At 45.8% G+C, this 15,356-nt stretch overlaps 1 long non-coding RNA gene across 1 annotated transcript; it reads left to right on the top strand.

Annotated features, from left to right (window-relative positions):
- The first annotated feature begins 4,905 nt into the window (after window positions 1-4,905).
- On the top strand, window positions 4,906-13,220 carry LOC104861395. The gene is made up of 3 exons (XR_780018.1): window positions 4,906-5,112; window positions 5,229-5,368; window positions 11,331-13,220. It is a non-coding gene; the product is annotated as an uncharacterized LOC104861395 (long non-coding RNA).
- The last annotated feature ends 2,136 nt before the right edge of the window (window positions 13,221-15,356 follow it).

Below are 15,356 nucleotides of genomic sequence, written 5' to 3'. Positions count from 1 at the left end.
GGGGGGGGGGGAGGGGGGGGGGGGGGGGGGGGGGGGAGGAGAGACCCCTGACTCTCGGTCTGACATCGCTGCAGCAAGAGCCTGTAGCGAACGCTGGCTCCAGCTGGTGTCTGTCAAGGGAGGTGGTGGGAAGGAGCACCAGTGTTTATTGTGAGGAGGTAGAACATCTTTTATCACTGTTTATTGACCATTCCTGACACTTCGGATGACCAGTGTGTACTTCATCAACTTGTTGGATGGATTTTAACGCTAAAAAAAATCACTCATCGAGCATTGAAGAACTGCCATCTGCCTGAAGTATTCTGTGAAGACTTAAAGTTGGTAATAAATTTTGCCAAACATTTTCAACCCTCATAAAACAGTGAGCTGGACAGACTTGCAGGAAATGAAAAGGCAATGAATGCTTAACCCCCTACCACCATCAAAAAATGTTTTCTGGGGGACTAGCCTAGCATGTGCCAGAGCCTGGGTTCCATCTCCAGCACGGCAGAGATACAAAAGGGGAAGATTTGCCATCTGGGTTTCCTCCTGCTAACTCACCGCCCGTGCTAAGAATGGCTAACGTTTATTGGAAGAGTCCTCCTCACCAGGCGCCAGCCAGCCCTCCCCGCGGACGCGGTTAGCACCCACAGACACACACGGTGAGCTCTGTGGTTCTCCCCACTGCAGTCACCATTAGAAAACACAATTCAAAATCTGCATTCTGCTGTTTTTAGGCACATAAAACTCTGCACCTCTCACAAAAAGCTTCAACCATTTGTATTTTGTCACCACAAAGCTGATTCAACCACATTTTAAATGCTCACTACCCACCCCGCCTCCAGCTTTCTGAATAAGTTAAATTTAAACAAGCAGGCTTCTCCTCTTGCTAAACACATCAACAAAAGATGAGCTATCTAACTGGCAACTGGTTATTCCATTACTACTATGGCAAAGACTGTAGCTCGGAACTACTGTGATTTCTCTAAAATATTATTTTGTTTTCAATACTTGTCTCTATATCTTTTAATTTTGAGGAATGTGATGTTGGAATTTAATGTGGAAAGAGCTTATCCATTACAGTTCAGCATTCACTTTGGAAATTTTGTAAAAGAACAATTGTTAAAGCATTAGAATCATAGTAAGTTTGAGAAGCCATACTTTCCATTTGCTCTTATTTTGAAACAGAATTATAACAGTAATTTAAATAATCAAGGCATAAAAAGCTCACCTGGTTTCACACCAGCCTAGTAAAAAAAGTTTTACCCTTCCAGTTCAGCACATAATTTCATACACCTGCCATTCTGTCCTGTATATCCTTAAACCTCCTGAATAAAAATATAACTGACACAAGATATTAATAAAAGTTTGTTTTATCTCCATCCAGCAATATCTAGTTGCCACCTGATATCTTCTGTCAACATTAATTGAATAATAAATATTTTATATGCTTTTAACTTTCTCAAAATGCTTTCATAGAGCTGAAGGTATAGCTCAGCAACAAAGCACATACTAAGCATGCACATGATCATAAATTTGATACACAATTCCAAAAAATGTTTTTATATCCACTATCTTGTTTCGTTATTATAGTCATTCAATGAAGTGTTGCTTTTTTCAGAAATCCAGGACACAAGATGTGCTGTATTGTGGCCAACAGGTATTTACACTTTTTTTTCCCAAGGACCAAATAGTGAATGAGAGTCTTCAGTCCAAACAGATTCTGTTCAACCACTCAACTCTGCCATTGAGTGGAAGGGCAGCCACCAACCAGACACAAATAGATGCACATGTCAGTGTTCCAATAAAACTTTATTTGTAGACACTGAAATCTGATGTCATTCAAACAAGCACAGACAAGATGCAAATGAATGAGAATGTTGTTGTAACAATAAAACTTTATCTATGGACCCTGAAATTTGGTTACTGTTTCCATGAATCACAAAATATTATTTTTGCTTTTGATTTTTTTCAATCATTGAGAAATGTAAACGCCACTCTTAGCTCATGGACTGCCACCTCTGGACCATTGTTTGGCAACCCCTGGTCTTGAACATAATAGACTCGTGAATTAGAAAGGACCATGAAAGGGCTCTGATTTAATTTCCTCTGTTTTCATAGGTGAGGAATCTGATGGCTCCAAAAGCTAGGCAGTTTGCAGTGGCCTGGTAGGACCAGTACCCAGAGCTTCTAAGTTCAGTGTACTTTCCACCCAAAGGCTCGGCTTAAAACAAAAGCAAAGAGACCAATTAAAGAGATAACTGTAAAAACTGCTCAGCATTACACCCAAAGACTAGAACAGCCCATGCTGGCTGCTCAGCCTGTTGCTCCTTAAGTAGACAGCTTCTGGCAGGCTTTCAGAGGACTTGAGAAATGATAACTGGTTAGGCAGAAATCGTTCCAAGAAATAGCACAGTGACTTTTGCTCTGCTACTTCCTTGCACTACTATAATTTAACTCCTCTTCTGCCAGAGTCCTACAGTCTGTAAAATAAGGAAGCCACTACTCGCCATTTTCACATTTTTAGTAGTTTCACTTTTCATAGTACCCTGGTTGTCCATAAATAGAATGCAGCCTTCTTTGGGTGGAGTTTCCAGGTAAGCACTAGCTGAGGGTCTGGCTGCAAAATGACCACGCAAAATAGCTTCACCCTCTCCCTCCCTTCAGTTTGCTTGATGTCCATGTTTTCCCTGCCTCTTGTTCAGCTGTTTTCTACTATTTCAGTAGGAACAAAACCTCTACAGTGAGAGGTGGCCAGGCAGCTGCCCAGAAGCCACAGTCAAGAACAGAAAGGGGAGCCCAGCCCTTCCCTGTGTCAGACACTGAGAGCTGGAGTAGAGACCACAGCTGCACACACGATGTGTGTGTGTGTGTGTGTGTGTGTGCAAAAGGAGACAGGGATCAACTCTTCTGGGAAAAGGAGCAGAACAAGCTAGACCTGGGCACAGTGGAGGATGAGCTACGTGGCCCTGAATTTCGCCGTGCCACGTGGGCAGAGCAAAGAACAATCTGCATATTCTCTGCTATTTTCTGAGCTGCTTCCTCCACTGGCCTCTGCCTGGGTTCCTGCCTGTGGCCGCCTCTGTCGCCCAGGGATGACTGCCCTGAGTCATCAGCTGATTCTGAGAGAGTCACCTCTGCAGCTCCCATCCCAGCCCCTCCTTTGAGCTCCTGCTGTCCCCGCTCCCTGGCAGAGCATGCCAGCAGGGTGGCCGGCAGGCATAGACCCAGGGGTGGACACCTGTTGGCCTCCCCTCCCACCCAGGGGGTCCTGACACCAGGGACCGCGTGTCCTTGGCCCGGCCCTGGGTGCCAGGCCCTAGCAAACTGCCTGGCGCAGTGCAGGAGAAACTCTACTAAAGGTCACCAAGAAAATGTGCCTGGTTCCCGAGAGTGAGCCTGGTCCTGTTTTCATTAATGAAGACTTTATGTCCATTCCATAAAGGCTTGTGGCTCACTTTGACCTCTGGGGACAGAAACAGCAAAGGCTGTGGGACCCTACAGCAAAGGAGCCTGACCTGCTGGTGGGGGCCCGCACTCAACCCAGTGAATGTGCTCAGCCAGCCATGGGCGGGCCCTCTGAGTGCTGCAGACTTCCCCGAAGTGTGTCAGTAGGGAATACTACTGCCCCGCCAAATTCATCTGTGTGACCTGCCAGGGAGCTTTCCAGAGGGTCCAGGGAAGGGAAGTAGGAGCAAACTAGAAAAATGCAAGAATCATGTCGAGATGCCCTCTCTCTTCTTCAGTCTCTTCACCTCTACAATAGGCTGTGTTTCCATCTTTCTCCTACCTCCCCTAACTTGAAATATATCTGCTGGCACATATGGTACTGTGATTTGGTCCCGGCATTCTCTCACATTCCCACTTTCAATATGTATTCAGCATCTACTATACGGCAGGAACTGAACTGAGTTATACAGAAAAAAGAAAAAGGAGAAACAGAATCTCTGCCCCTGGAAAACATGTGGTAGACAAATTTTACTAAGCATCTAAATGTCAGACATAAGGAAGTGGATTAATTAGACCCATGATTCAATGAAAAAGATAAGTGAATATGCAAATAACTGTACCGTTTGTACGTGGCACAGCATGGTCAGGGAAAATGGGTTTTAGGCACAGAACTTTGCTTTGTGTGGAGGTCAGGGAAGCTGCTCTGAGTGTTTCCCTGGGCCTTGAAGGATGACTAGGAAGGATTGAAAGGAAGGGAAAATATGGGAGAAGGAATCTAAAACACTATGATTTGGAGATCAAGTACGGTCAGCCTTAGGTATCCATGGTGGCCTGGTTCCTGGATGCCCCCATAACAAAATCCTCAAATGCTTTGTGCAAAATTTGCATATAATCTCCATGCACCCTCCTGTGTGCCTTACATTACCTCTAGTTCGACGGGGTATAGCTCTTGGTAGACTGCTTGCCTAGCATGCACAAGGCCCTAGTTCAACCCCGAGCACTGCCCAATAAATGAATAAACTCTAGATTAATATAATACCTATTCCAGTGTAAATGCTATGCAATTGTTCTGCTGTATCATTTAGTGGGTAACGACCCAAAACTCTAGGCGCATTCTGTACAGAAGCAATCTTCTTTTCTTGGCTACTGTATTTTCCATCCACAGCTCGTTGAATGCGCACAGCAGAACCAGCAAACATAGAGGGCTGACCACACACATGGGCTGAGGGCTAAGCTGTCAGGAAAGAAGGCAAGGAGATGCCACACTAACATGAGATTGGTGTTGTAGCCCGTGCACAATGGAGACCTGTGGGGGCTCTCTAGCCACAAAGTGTAACCAGGTGCTTGGGAAAGAAGGGCAGGAAAGCAGAGTGAGCAAAGAGTTGAGCTAAACTGTTACTGTCTGTGCTCTGACTCCCGGTCAACCGCCCCCCCCACCGCAGCACTGTGGGAGGAGTCAGTCTGCTTGGAGCAAGAGAAGGCTGGGAGGCAAAATGAGAGCACATAGAGGGAGCAGGCGACTGTTTCCGGTGGGCACAGGAGCTCTCCCCCTGTCTGTGTCTTACAGAAGTGCTCATCACAGGGTCTTGCAGAAGCAGGAGGTGCGCTCCCTGAGAGGACCCCACACACGTCCGGTAGGACGCGCATCCTCAGGAGTGAAGAGCCTCGGCACCGTGGAGACAGGTAAAGCGCTGCCCACCTGTTGGTCTTTGGGGTGGGGGCTACTGTCTCAGCACAATCTGAATACCTGTCGTAACCCTTGGCAACTTTCGAAACGCCTTCTCACATTCTCTCACCAGGAGCTGCTTTCAGCAGATGTGGATAGGGAGGTCTTGTTGGTGACACCGTGGGCTGCACTGGAAAGAAGCACCAGGCTCAAATTTACCTAAGGCAAAATGACGCCACAGCAGCTCAAGAAAGGATCATTCGTGGCTGACAGGTGTGTGTGGCTCTTGCAACTCAGAAGTTTAGTGACTTTTTAGCCCCAAAGCATTCCTTCTTATGTGTCCATCAAATCAAAATTTAAAAGCAAGTGAATTCTGCCATTCTCACCAAATACATACACAGGTTGTATCTATTAGGATAATAGTGATTTATATTTTGCATTTAGTCCTAAATTTAGTATGTGTGCTGCTGAAGCAAGCACATTTAGTCCTAAATTTAAATTGAAAAAAAAATTTCATTGTTACATGCAATGTAGGTTCTACAATGCAATACAACAAAAGTTGTGTTAAATTAATAAATGGAATAATGCCAAATCCAGTATCATAGGCTTTCATCCAAAAGCCAATCACTGGAAAGTACCTTGGTCAGAAGATTATAATGTAACTGAAACTCTATCATACATTATAAAGGCTATAAATTATTGATACGATTTAATTTTAAAGGTTGGCCAAATGCATTTCAAAAGTGAAGCAATCTGATAGCATCAATATGAGTGATATAAAATCAAGTTGGTAAAACAACAAGGTAGGGAATAACTTGGTCTCAGCACAGGGCATGCTACTACTTAGTTGGTAATTGGTCTTCCGGGTTTTTAGGTTGTTTTGCTCTGTATCTAATAAATAAATAGCCAAAACAACTGTGTTGTAAGAGACATTTTCTAGATTAATCACTGGATTGATTTACTGGCGGGGAGGAAAAATTGGTAGTAATTCCAACAGGTGTAGCTATGTCCCACTATTTCTGGTACCAGTCCTTTTTCCTCAAGAAGTACACTGCCACTTTGTCATAAATACTCCACTACAGTGACGACTCAGTATAATGCATTGGGTTGGTCTGAAATTTAGTCATGAAATTATAACCAGTGTCTCATAGGATGGCCTAATTGTGGATATTTTCTCAATTTTTGACACACAACGTCTTTTTATGAAAGTCATAACTATTCACACATCTACCCAAAATCTAAGTGTATACCTTCATGCCCCCTTTATTCTCATTTTTTAACTTTCCTACTTTCAAAACAGTACGCAGGCTCATTCAACAGTGGCCCATCATTATATTAGTTTGCAGTTGAGTCTGGATGACTAGAACATATTTTAGCCACTTACAGTTCCTCTGTGACTTTTCTGTATGTATCCTTTGTTCAGGTCTTTTGGTTGGATTTTCATTTTATTATTCTTTCTGCTTTGTGTTTTTGAGGACTGGTAAGTTTTCTGTACAGTGTACTTGTACTCCACAGCTATTCCTTCACTGGGCCAGCTTGTGCTGTGGACCACGGTGTGTGGGGCACAGTTATCCAAGCCCTGGGAAGAATGGAAGAAGTGGTCCTTCCTCTTGCAGAGCTGCATTCTGTGTAGCACGTGAGGTGCCTGACTCTGTCAAGCCAGCAGTGCCACGCTGATGTGGGGCCTGTCACAGGACAGCATAGTGCAATGAACTCTTGAGCCTTATAGAGCTTAGCTGCATTCCAGGGCACTACAATGGATGAGCTTGACACACCCCAAAGACACACACACACACACACACACGCACACACCCCTAAGACACACACATGTTCTTTCCCTTTGTGTGGCCAAGCTAGCCTGCTACCCCCTCCCAAAATCTTGCATATCTATCACTGACCTGCAACCACACCTCTCAAAGATCTTACACAAATCTCTAACACACCTTCCTCTGCCAAAGCAAACCCCCAAGCAAGGCAGCCCTCAAAAATGTAAGCCTCAGAATTAGTCAGAGCAGGAGAGAATTCAGGCTTTAATATTTTGGCATAAACAAACCAGCAAATCACAAACTGGTTGTCTTCCAAGATAGCTGGGGTGCAGATCCTGACCATAATAGGGCTCTGGGGCCAGTCACACCCAAGCCCCCCAGACTCTGAGCCTTCCTACTCACACTGAGCATGCCCGACTCCTGGCAAGGGTCGCTCTCACACAAGATCTGAGATGCTTCTCACTCCAGAGTCCCTGAGCTCACCTCAGACAAAGCCAAGTGTGTCTGTGTGTGTGTGTGTGTGTGTGTTCCTCTTTAACTCTGCTTCCTCCATCAATGGCAGTCTCCTACCAAGCTCTTACTAGCCCCTCCCTGCCGCTCACATGGCCTGTCCTGCCTCCACTGGGTGCTTCTGTGACACTGGTCATCTGCCTCTCTTACCCTTGCTGCCTGCACCCAGTCCTCACAGTCAGCCTGTCTCCCCGGGCTTCTTCCCCCAGGTGCTCCTTTCCCTCCTTGCCCCGTGCACTGGGGCCAGCTCCCCTACTCTTCATGACACAGACCACCTCCCACCTCTTTCTTTGGCCTTCTTGGTCTGCTTAGCAAATGCTCTTCCTCTTGCTGCCTTTTCTCCTCCCCCTGTCCCTGGTGATGGTGAGTATGCTTAGCCTTCTCTGTGAGTCCCAGCACTCCTTTGGGCTATCACCTGAGCCTCTTCCCTGTCATCCATGTGAATACACTAAAGGATAAAGTGTAGTCCTACCCAGCTTGGTTACAAGCAGACCTCACCCAAGTCTAACTCAACACCCTCTTCCCCATCTAATTTTGCCCTTTTCAAGGGCTTCTCTCCCTGGGGCCACCTTTGCCAGCTAATAATCTCCAAATGCCTAGTTGAACCAGAGCTTTCAACTTCTCGATCCCTTCATGTCTTTAGCCCTTTAACCTTCTCCTGGCTACATTGCCTTTCTCACTCTCTGGAACCTGTTCTGCAAGCTGCCCTGTTCAGAACCCTGTGCTCCTCCTACCACCACTGTACTTAACCAGCACAGACAGATCCAGATCCATTACTTATGGACAGCAGCCACTGTGGCTCACTTTGATTTGCCAGTGCCATGCCAAGCTTTCATCCTACAAATGTCTGTTGCTACCTCCACTCACCTCCACTCCCTATCCTACCTATGCTTTCTCAGAGAACCTTCCCTAAGTGGCTCAGCCAGATAAACTCTATCTTCTGGCCACAAGAGTTTGGACTTGGGCTGAGCACCTGCCGAGGAAGCCCTTGTAGGGCCCACCTTGCGGGAAAGTGTTGGATACCATGTCGGAGTCTGTTAGGGGCCACGTTGGAGAGTATCATACAACTATGTCACGCCAGAGTCTCCTGGGCACCATAGCAACCCAAGCCGGAGTGATGGGAGAGCAGCCTTGCAAGGGCTCAGTCTGCCAAGCAGGAGGAAGCAGCAGACATGCCCAGGAGACGACAGCACAATGGTCAGAGCACGAAGAGGCACCAGACAGTGTCCTGGTTCCCATGATGTCAGCCTCCGCTTCCTTCCACTGGGCTCTCTGAGAGTCCCCTGATGCCACACAACAAGCCCCACTTTACCTAAGCTAGGCAGGTCTTTGTTTCCTTCCACCAAGCCATCCTTGACTAAGACACCTTTCAACACAGCTGCCGGATCGTCCCCACCGCCCACTTTCTCATGCCTTTCTTCTACAGGAATCTGTTTGCCCATCTCTATTGATACAGTCACACAGCACACAGAGCCTTATTTTTCCCTTGAACAAATGCTGCCTGGCTTCATCCCAAAGAGAGCAAGTGGCAACCCCATGACTTAATCACACAACAGGTGAGCCGGTTCGTGCCAACGTTTACACCAACTCTCTCAGACCTGCCGGGATTCTCTGCCTGCTCAAGTTTCCCAGCAACAGTCCTGACCAGTGGGATGAAGCGTGGAATATACAGAAATTTGTGGCGCCTGTGGCCCAAAGGCAGCAGGAAACGTTCCGGCTGCAAGGACAGGGCCGTGTGTGGGAAGAAAGGTCAGAGGGCACCGTGGGTTCAAGTGAACATTCTTCATCTCGAATCACTTAGAACTTCAGCCATGAGATTAGTGGTTTCCCTGGCAACCGATAAGCCAGTAACTGTTTAAAAACTCCTCGGTACAAGGGTAGCTACCCTCTAGCACACCCGCCCTGCCACAGATCAACATTTCTCCCTTTTGCTTTGCTCAAGGGTGAACTTTTCCCTACTCAGCTCATGACTTTGTCTAGAAGGATTGCTCCTACAGAATCTCCTCTTTTTCTTTTTCTCCTTTTTGAGGATGTTCTGATATTCTACACTGTTCTATTCTACCAACAGACAGGAAGTCCCTAACACCATTCAGGACTTTTTCTGTCCACGGTTGCAATTTGGGGATGTAGAAAAGGATTGCTTCGTCTAGCTTATTTGCTTTTTCTCATTGCCTTTTCCTCTCCCTGCCCCACCCACAATCTTTTCCTTCCCCTCACTGCTTTTCAAATAAAATGCCACGAGTCATGCAGCTGGCGGACTGAATTCATTCTTTTGGGAGCACTGAAAGCCACACGCACTGGCAAGCACTGGGCTCTAACAAATGGCAGGTACTAACTTCTCTCTGGACAACAGGCACGGCTTTGGGAATCACGAATCCTGCCACACAGTGACGTCCCTGCCTGTGATCCCAACATTCAGTCCCTTAAGACTGGCACTCCACATTACAAAGAGCAAAAACAGCTTCTTTTTCTTTGTTTCATTTTTTAATTTTGAATTTTAACTGGTACGTTAAGACACAAAAAGTATACATATTTATAAGGTACCATGTGATGTTTGAGCACACCAGATGCACTGTGAAATAGTTAAATTGGGTGAAAAATCCCTATCTCCTAAACATTATTAATTTCGTTAGTGTGAGAACATTCAAACTCTTGCTTTCGAGCTTTTTGGAATACACAGTAGATCATTGTTGTCTGTAGTCACCCAACTATGCAAAAGAACACTAGAACTTCTTGCTCCTAACTGAAACTCAGTAGCCATCCATCAGCCTGTTACACTTTAATTCTTTTATTGATTCACAGAAGTGGTACTGATTATAACTATAGGCATAAATTCTATGGCCTTATCTATATTCACATTATCTATGTAATATGGATAAGAAATAAAATCACAATGATGGGAAACTGTTGTGTTGTTTCATATTGTCTTATTCCATTTTGTGAAACTAAAATTAAAGTATCTGAGAGTAGGGAATTTACAGTGAGTGGAAATGCGTTGGCTTGTGGTAGTGGAGGCTGGAAGCCCGAGATCAAGGGGCCAGTGTCTGGAGAAAGCCTCCGTGTTTGTGGCAGAAGAGCAAAGGGAGAAGGGGAGGGAGGAGAGACTGCCCCTTCATAAGGAACTCCATGATAATGGCATTACTCCATATCCGCAACAGTGGTGACCCCATAATCCAAATAGCTCCATTAACCCTCACCTCCTAACATGCTTTCTTCGGGGGCCAAGTTTCTAACACGTGAACTCTGAGGGACACACTCTAACCATAGTGCCCGTCACACTTCATATTTGGTTTTTTGTGGTGCCCGGTTATTGAACCCAGAGCCTTGTACCTGCTAGCCAAGCACTCTACCACTGAGTGACATCCCCATCCCTTTCTTAAAACTGTATTTTGAAACAGGATCTTGCTAATTTGCCCAGGCTGGCCTCGAACTTGTGATCCTCCTATCTCAGCCTCCCAAGTAGCCAGGATTGCAGGGATGTACCACTCATGACAGCTAGCAGAAAACTTGGCTTTAACATGATCACAACCAGGGACTGGCACCATGCAAGGAAGATAAAAGATTGAGTGGCATGATAGACCCACTTGGCCTAGATGACCCATCACCCAGGTGCCATCTTGCTTCTTAACTTACTGTTAGTAGCCATGACTTTCACTACACTTCATTTTCCTGGTTTTGAAATCAGTAGGGTATATTTTTCATTTTACATGCCATCTATGCTTTCTTCTATATATTTAGGATTATTTTTGTCAGTTTTGATTAATAGTTAATAGTTTTAAGTGTTCACTTAATAGTTTAAAGTGTTCAGTAACAAGATATAGCTATTAAATATCTTTATTACCGAAATGCTTGTAAGAAAAATAATATAATTATGGTGAGTATGTTAGCTTTCCATCACTAAACAAATAATTGAGATAAACAACTTATAAGGAGAAATTTCATTTTCATCCATTTTGCAGAATCCAGTCCGTGACCCACTGACCCTATCCAAGGCTTTGGCCCTGCAGTGGGACAGCACATCATGGCCCGTGCACATGGCGTAGCGAAGCTGCTCACCTCATGGCCAGGAAGTGGAGAAGAGAGGAAGAGACTGGGGACACGCTATCCCCTTCACAGATAAGCCCCCAAAGACCTGCAGGCCTCCCACTAGGTGTCACCTCTGAAAGTTCCCACCATCGCCCAACAGCGTCAAGCAGAGGCCAGGTCTTTAACACATGGATGGGCCTTTGCAGTCCTTTCAGTTACATGTACATATCTCACTTTCTTTTTAAACCATCAAAGTCATGGTTAATTTAGTTGTTAATACCCCACATGTCTTAACAGTGCATCTATGATCTTATTATCAAACCAGTTCATGACTGTATCTATTAACCAGTGTGGTATCTTCTGGTTAAGCAAGCGGTTGCTCCAGCCTACTTGCCAAAGACTGAGTGAGAAGTCAGGATAGCTGACAATCTGTCAGGGCACCAGTGCTGGGTGAAATTGCCCCTGCAGACAGTGTTCCTTTTGTTCTCATTCTCTGCCCATCAAGCCAGCACCTGCCCTTCTCTTTGGAACAGTGCGCCAAGACCAGCCTGCTCTGAGGGAGGTCCCTGAGGAAGTGATTGGCCCTGATTTCCAAGCCATTGTCCTCCCATGGAAAACAATTACTACCACTTACACAGAAAGGTGCTCCCGCTGTAGGTAACTGAAATATCTGATTTGGGAAGGGTGCACACCAGGACTGGATCTGGGATGGTGATGGGTGGCGAGGGCAGATGAGGAAGAAGGCTGTCACAATAAGCTAGAGGTGACGGTAGCTCAGAGCAGCACAGCAGAGGCAGAGGAAAGCAGGCTCGCTGACTGAATTCTGAGTGGTTGGGTTGCAAGTCATTGAGATTTTCCTATAGACTAGATGGAAATCTTATTTGGGGTCAAGCACACCTCTCCCTCACATGCTTCTGACTAGAGGTTTGCAGGCCTCATCTAAGGGGCTGTGGCTGGTTTATTGTATCTGTCCGGATAGTTAGGCTGTATATGTAGCAAACAACCCCATCATCTCTGTGGATTACAGAGCAGGCTTATCTGTCCCTCCTCCCCCTTCATCCCCTTCGTCTCATTCCCAACACAGCCCAGTTTATTGCACTACTCAGGAGCTCACAAGGATAGGGGCCAATCCCAGCACCTTCCACAATCACCACTGTGGAAGAGAGGAAACAAACTTGGTGAACCACAGCACATCTGCTCACATTTACTAGGCAAAGCAACACCTAACTCCTTATCACTGCATTTGGTGCATGAGTCAGCCCCTAGATAATATTTAATGGATGGAAGCCAGTTTCAGGTTGTATGAATTTGACGGCTCCACTCAGGAAATGCTCTCAGGAAGGTTGTGCCTATTCAGTTCCTCCACCGTTCATCCCGTGTGTGTAAACAGGTCTGCATCTACACGTCCAAGATGCGCATTCACACACAGGTGTACCGTGTCGTAGAGGCCAGAGAAGACGACATCAAAATGTCTTTGGGCCCTGCACGTACCCTATAGGAGTATTTCTGGACAAACGCTTCACAGGGGCAGAGTAGAGCAAAGGGAAACATGGGCTTTGGAATCAGTTAGACTTGCCCATTACTGATTCTGCGATGAAGCCATATCAACTGTTCTCCCTCTCAGCCTTAGCACCCTCACCTGTAAAATACACACAATGTAGACCATATCCCTATGTAAAAGGAAGGACCCAGACACCTTACAGGTGGTCCACAAGTGGCAGTTGATGTTTATTTTCACCTCTTTAGCTAAAAAACATATATTTTGAATATCTAGCTAGAAATGGCATGTATAAACATTCCTACTACTCAAAATTTCTTGTGAAACCAACACTGATTAATAAATATCTTCCCATCATTTTGTTAAAATGTGTAATAGCATTCAAGGAATCCTTCTGTAATTTTCACAACGCTGAGACAGTTCTGGCTGCTTTGGGGCCAAAGGAATGAGTTCTGGTGAAATATTATGAACAGAGGTAAATTTTTGGAATCATGAACAGTTTGACTCTGGTTGCTATGTGTGTTATACACTGAAACATTTTATTCACTGGGAATGGAGTGAAGATTTTAACAGAACTTAAAATCATCCAGCAGTGTGCTGATGTGCTATTCTAAATTGCGTATGATGTTAAAAGATCACACAACCTGTTGTACTAGCCACTAATATCTCCACTTAATTTCAACCAGTCTTTAAGCGTTAACCTCCATTCTGTGGTGCAAGACACCCCTTCCATTCCTGGTCACCTCCTTCCCCCCAAAATTTGGTAAGCAAATATTTCAACTGCCCATTCCAAATCAAATCGGTCTGTGCTGTGGTGGGGGGTGAGGTAGGTGATAAGTTCATCGCTCACGGTTCCACAAGTCCACCCTTATATTGTACCACCATCCAAATGGGTCCTTCATCTGATGAAGATGCCTATGGAGTTGCTCAGAGCCTCTAACAGTGTTTGCTTCAGTTCCTGGTTATGCAAATCTAACTCCCGAATGAGCAGTCTCCTACCCTGTGGGTACCCACCTGGAGCCAGGAGCCAATGGGCCGTACAATCCACCTGCCCTCTGTGGCCACCCTGGATTGTCTCAGTAGGTGGCTCTCAGCTAATTTTAGCCTCTGATGTTTTTCTCAACAAACAGAACATGTATTAGTCACATTTCGAGTTCATGTGAGATTGCACATTACACCTCGCATAATATGTAGCTGAAACAAATTCAAACTTCCTCTGACCATAACACTTGTGGGGACAAATTTTATGCGAGCACATGGAAACTGTGAATACACATCAGTGACCTCCAAACGACACCTTCTAAGCTGGGCCAGACAGAAAAGTGACAAGTTTGTTTAGCCTCTCCAATCTATTTATTTATTTATTCATCTATTGGCTGAATCAAGCCATTCTTTCCCTATGAATTTTTGATAATAGACGCTAACACTGTCTGTTGGTTTCTAGTAAAATTTTCTTTGAGTGGAAATTTAGCAAATGTGTTACAGGGCCCTGTTCGTTCTGCACTCTTGTTGGCCTTCTAGAAGGGTACCAAAGAGCAAAGGCACTGCCCTAACTTAGCAAAGTGGCTGCCTGTGTCCCTGTGCCAGATTAAATCTGTACAAGGTGCGGAAAAGGGTTCTTAGGTTGGTGGCTCTCATAAAAATTGGAGGGAAATATCTGGGCTCCCTGGGCTGGACCAGGATGGGGAGGTCCCCTCGGCCAAGGTGAGGCCCAGTGTCTCTGCCACAGGCTTCTTCTTCTCTCCAGTCCACCAGTCCAGGCTGTATCCGTACAAACGGTCCATGTAACCTGGGCCGGTCACCACGCGCTATCTGAAAGTCCACACTGGGACTTCAGTGGTGGCGTGAACAATGAAATGTCCTGCTTACTGCCCCCTACCCCACAGACTGCCACATGGTGAAAACAGGGAAGGAAATATTTCTGAGATTTAGTAGGAGTCCATCATGAAGAAAGATGCATCTGCCTTTCTTTCTCTTCTGTTTGTTATTTGTTTTTGTTTTATCAATGGACAGAAGCTGGTTAACCCATTGAGCACAGCATGTCTCCTTCCTGGTCAACGAATGTGAAATAGACTAAACAGCAGGGGCCTTCTTAGCCAAAATGGCTACAAATGTAGAGAAGATCTACTTTCTTGATGGTCAAAGATACAGAATTGCAGGACTGGGCCTCAAGACTCCTCCCTTTGGAATCTGCCTGTCCCACCGCCAAAAAGCTCAGCCTTTGAAAGCCTAAAGCTCAAGTGAGCATCCTTCCACCCCTCTCCCTCCCCTGCCGTGGCACACTCCAAGCAAGTGTTAGCAGGCAGACCTTTCCCTGTCCTTTGTCTGCAAGGGACTTAGGTGATGAATCTGGTCCCCTCGCTCTCCAACTGGTGGCCCATAATTGAGGGGGGACAACAAATAGGAAGGAAGGAAAGAAGGGAGGGAGGGAGGGAGGGAGAAGGGAAGGAGGCAGGGAGGG

Source organism: Fukomys damarensis, unplaced genomic scaffold (assembly GCF_012274545.1).
Source record: "Fukomys damarensis isolate Sample0158 unplaced genomic scaffold, DMR_v1.0_HiC HiC_scaffold_10, whole genome shotgun sequence".
Taxonomy (NCBI): domain Eukaryota; kingdom Metazoa; phylum Chordata; class Mammalia; order Rodentia; family Bathyergidae; genus Fukomys; species Fukomys damarensis.
This window is presented reverse-complemented; position numbering and strand designations above follow the sequence as displayed.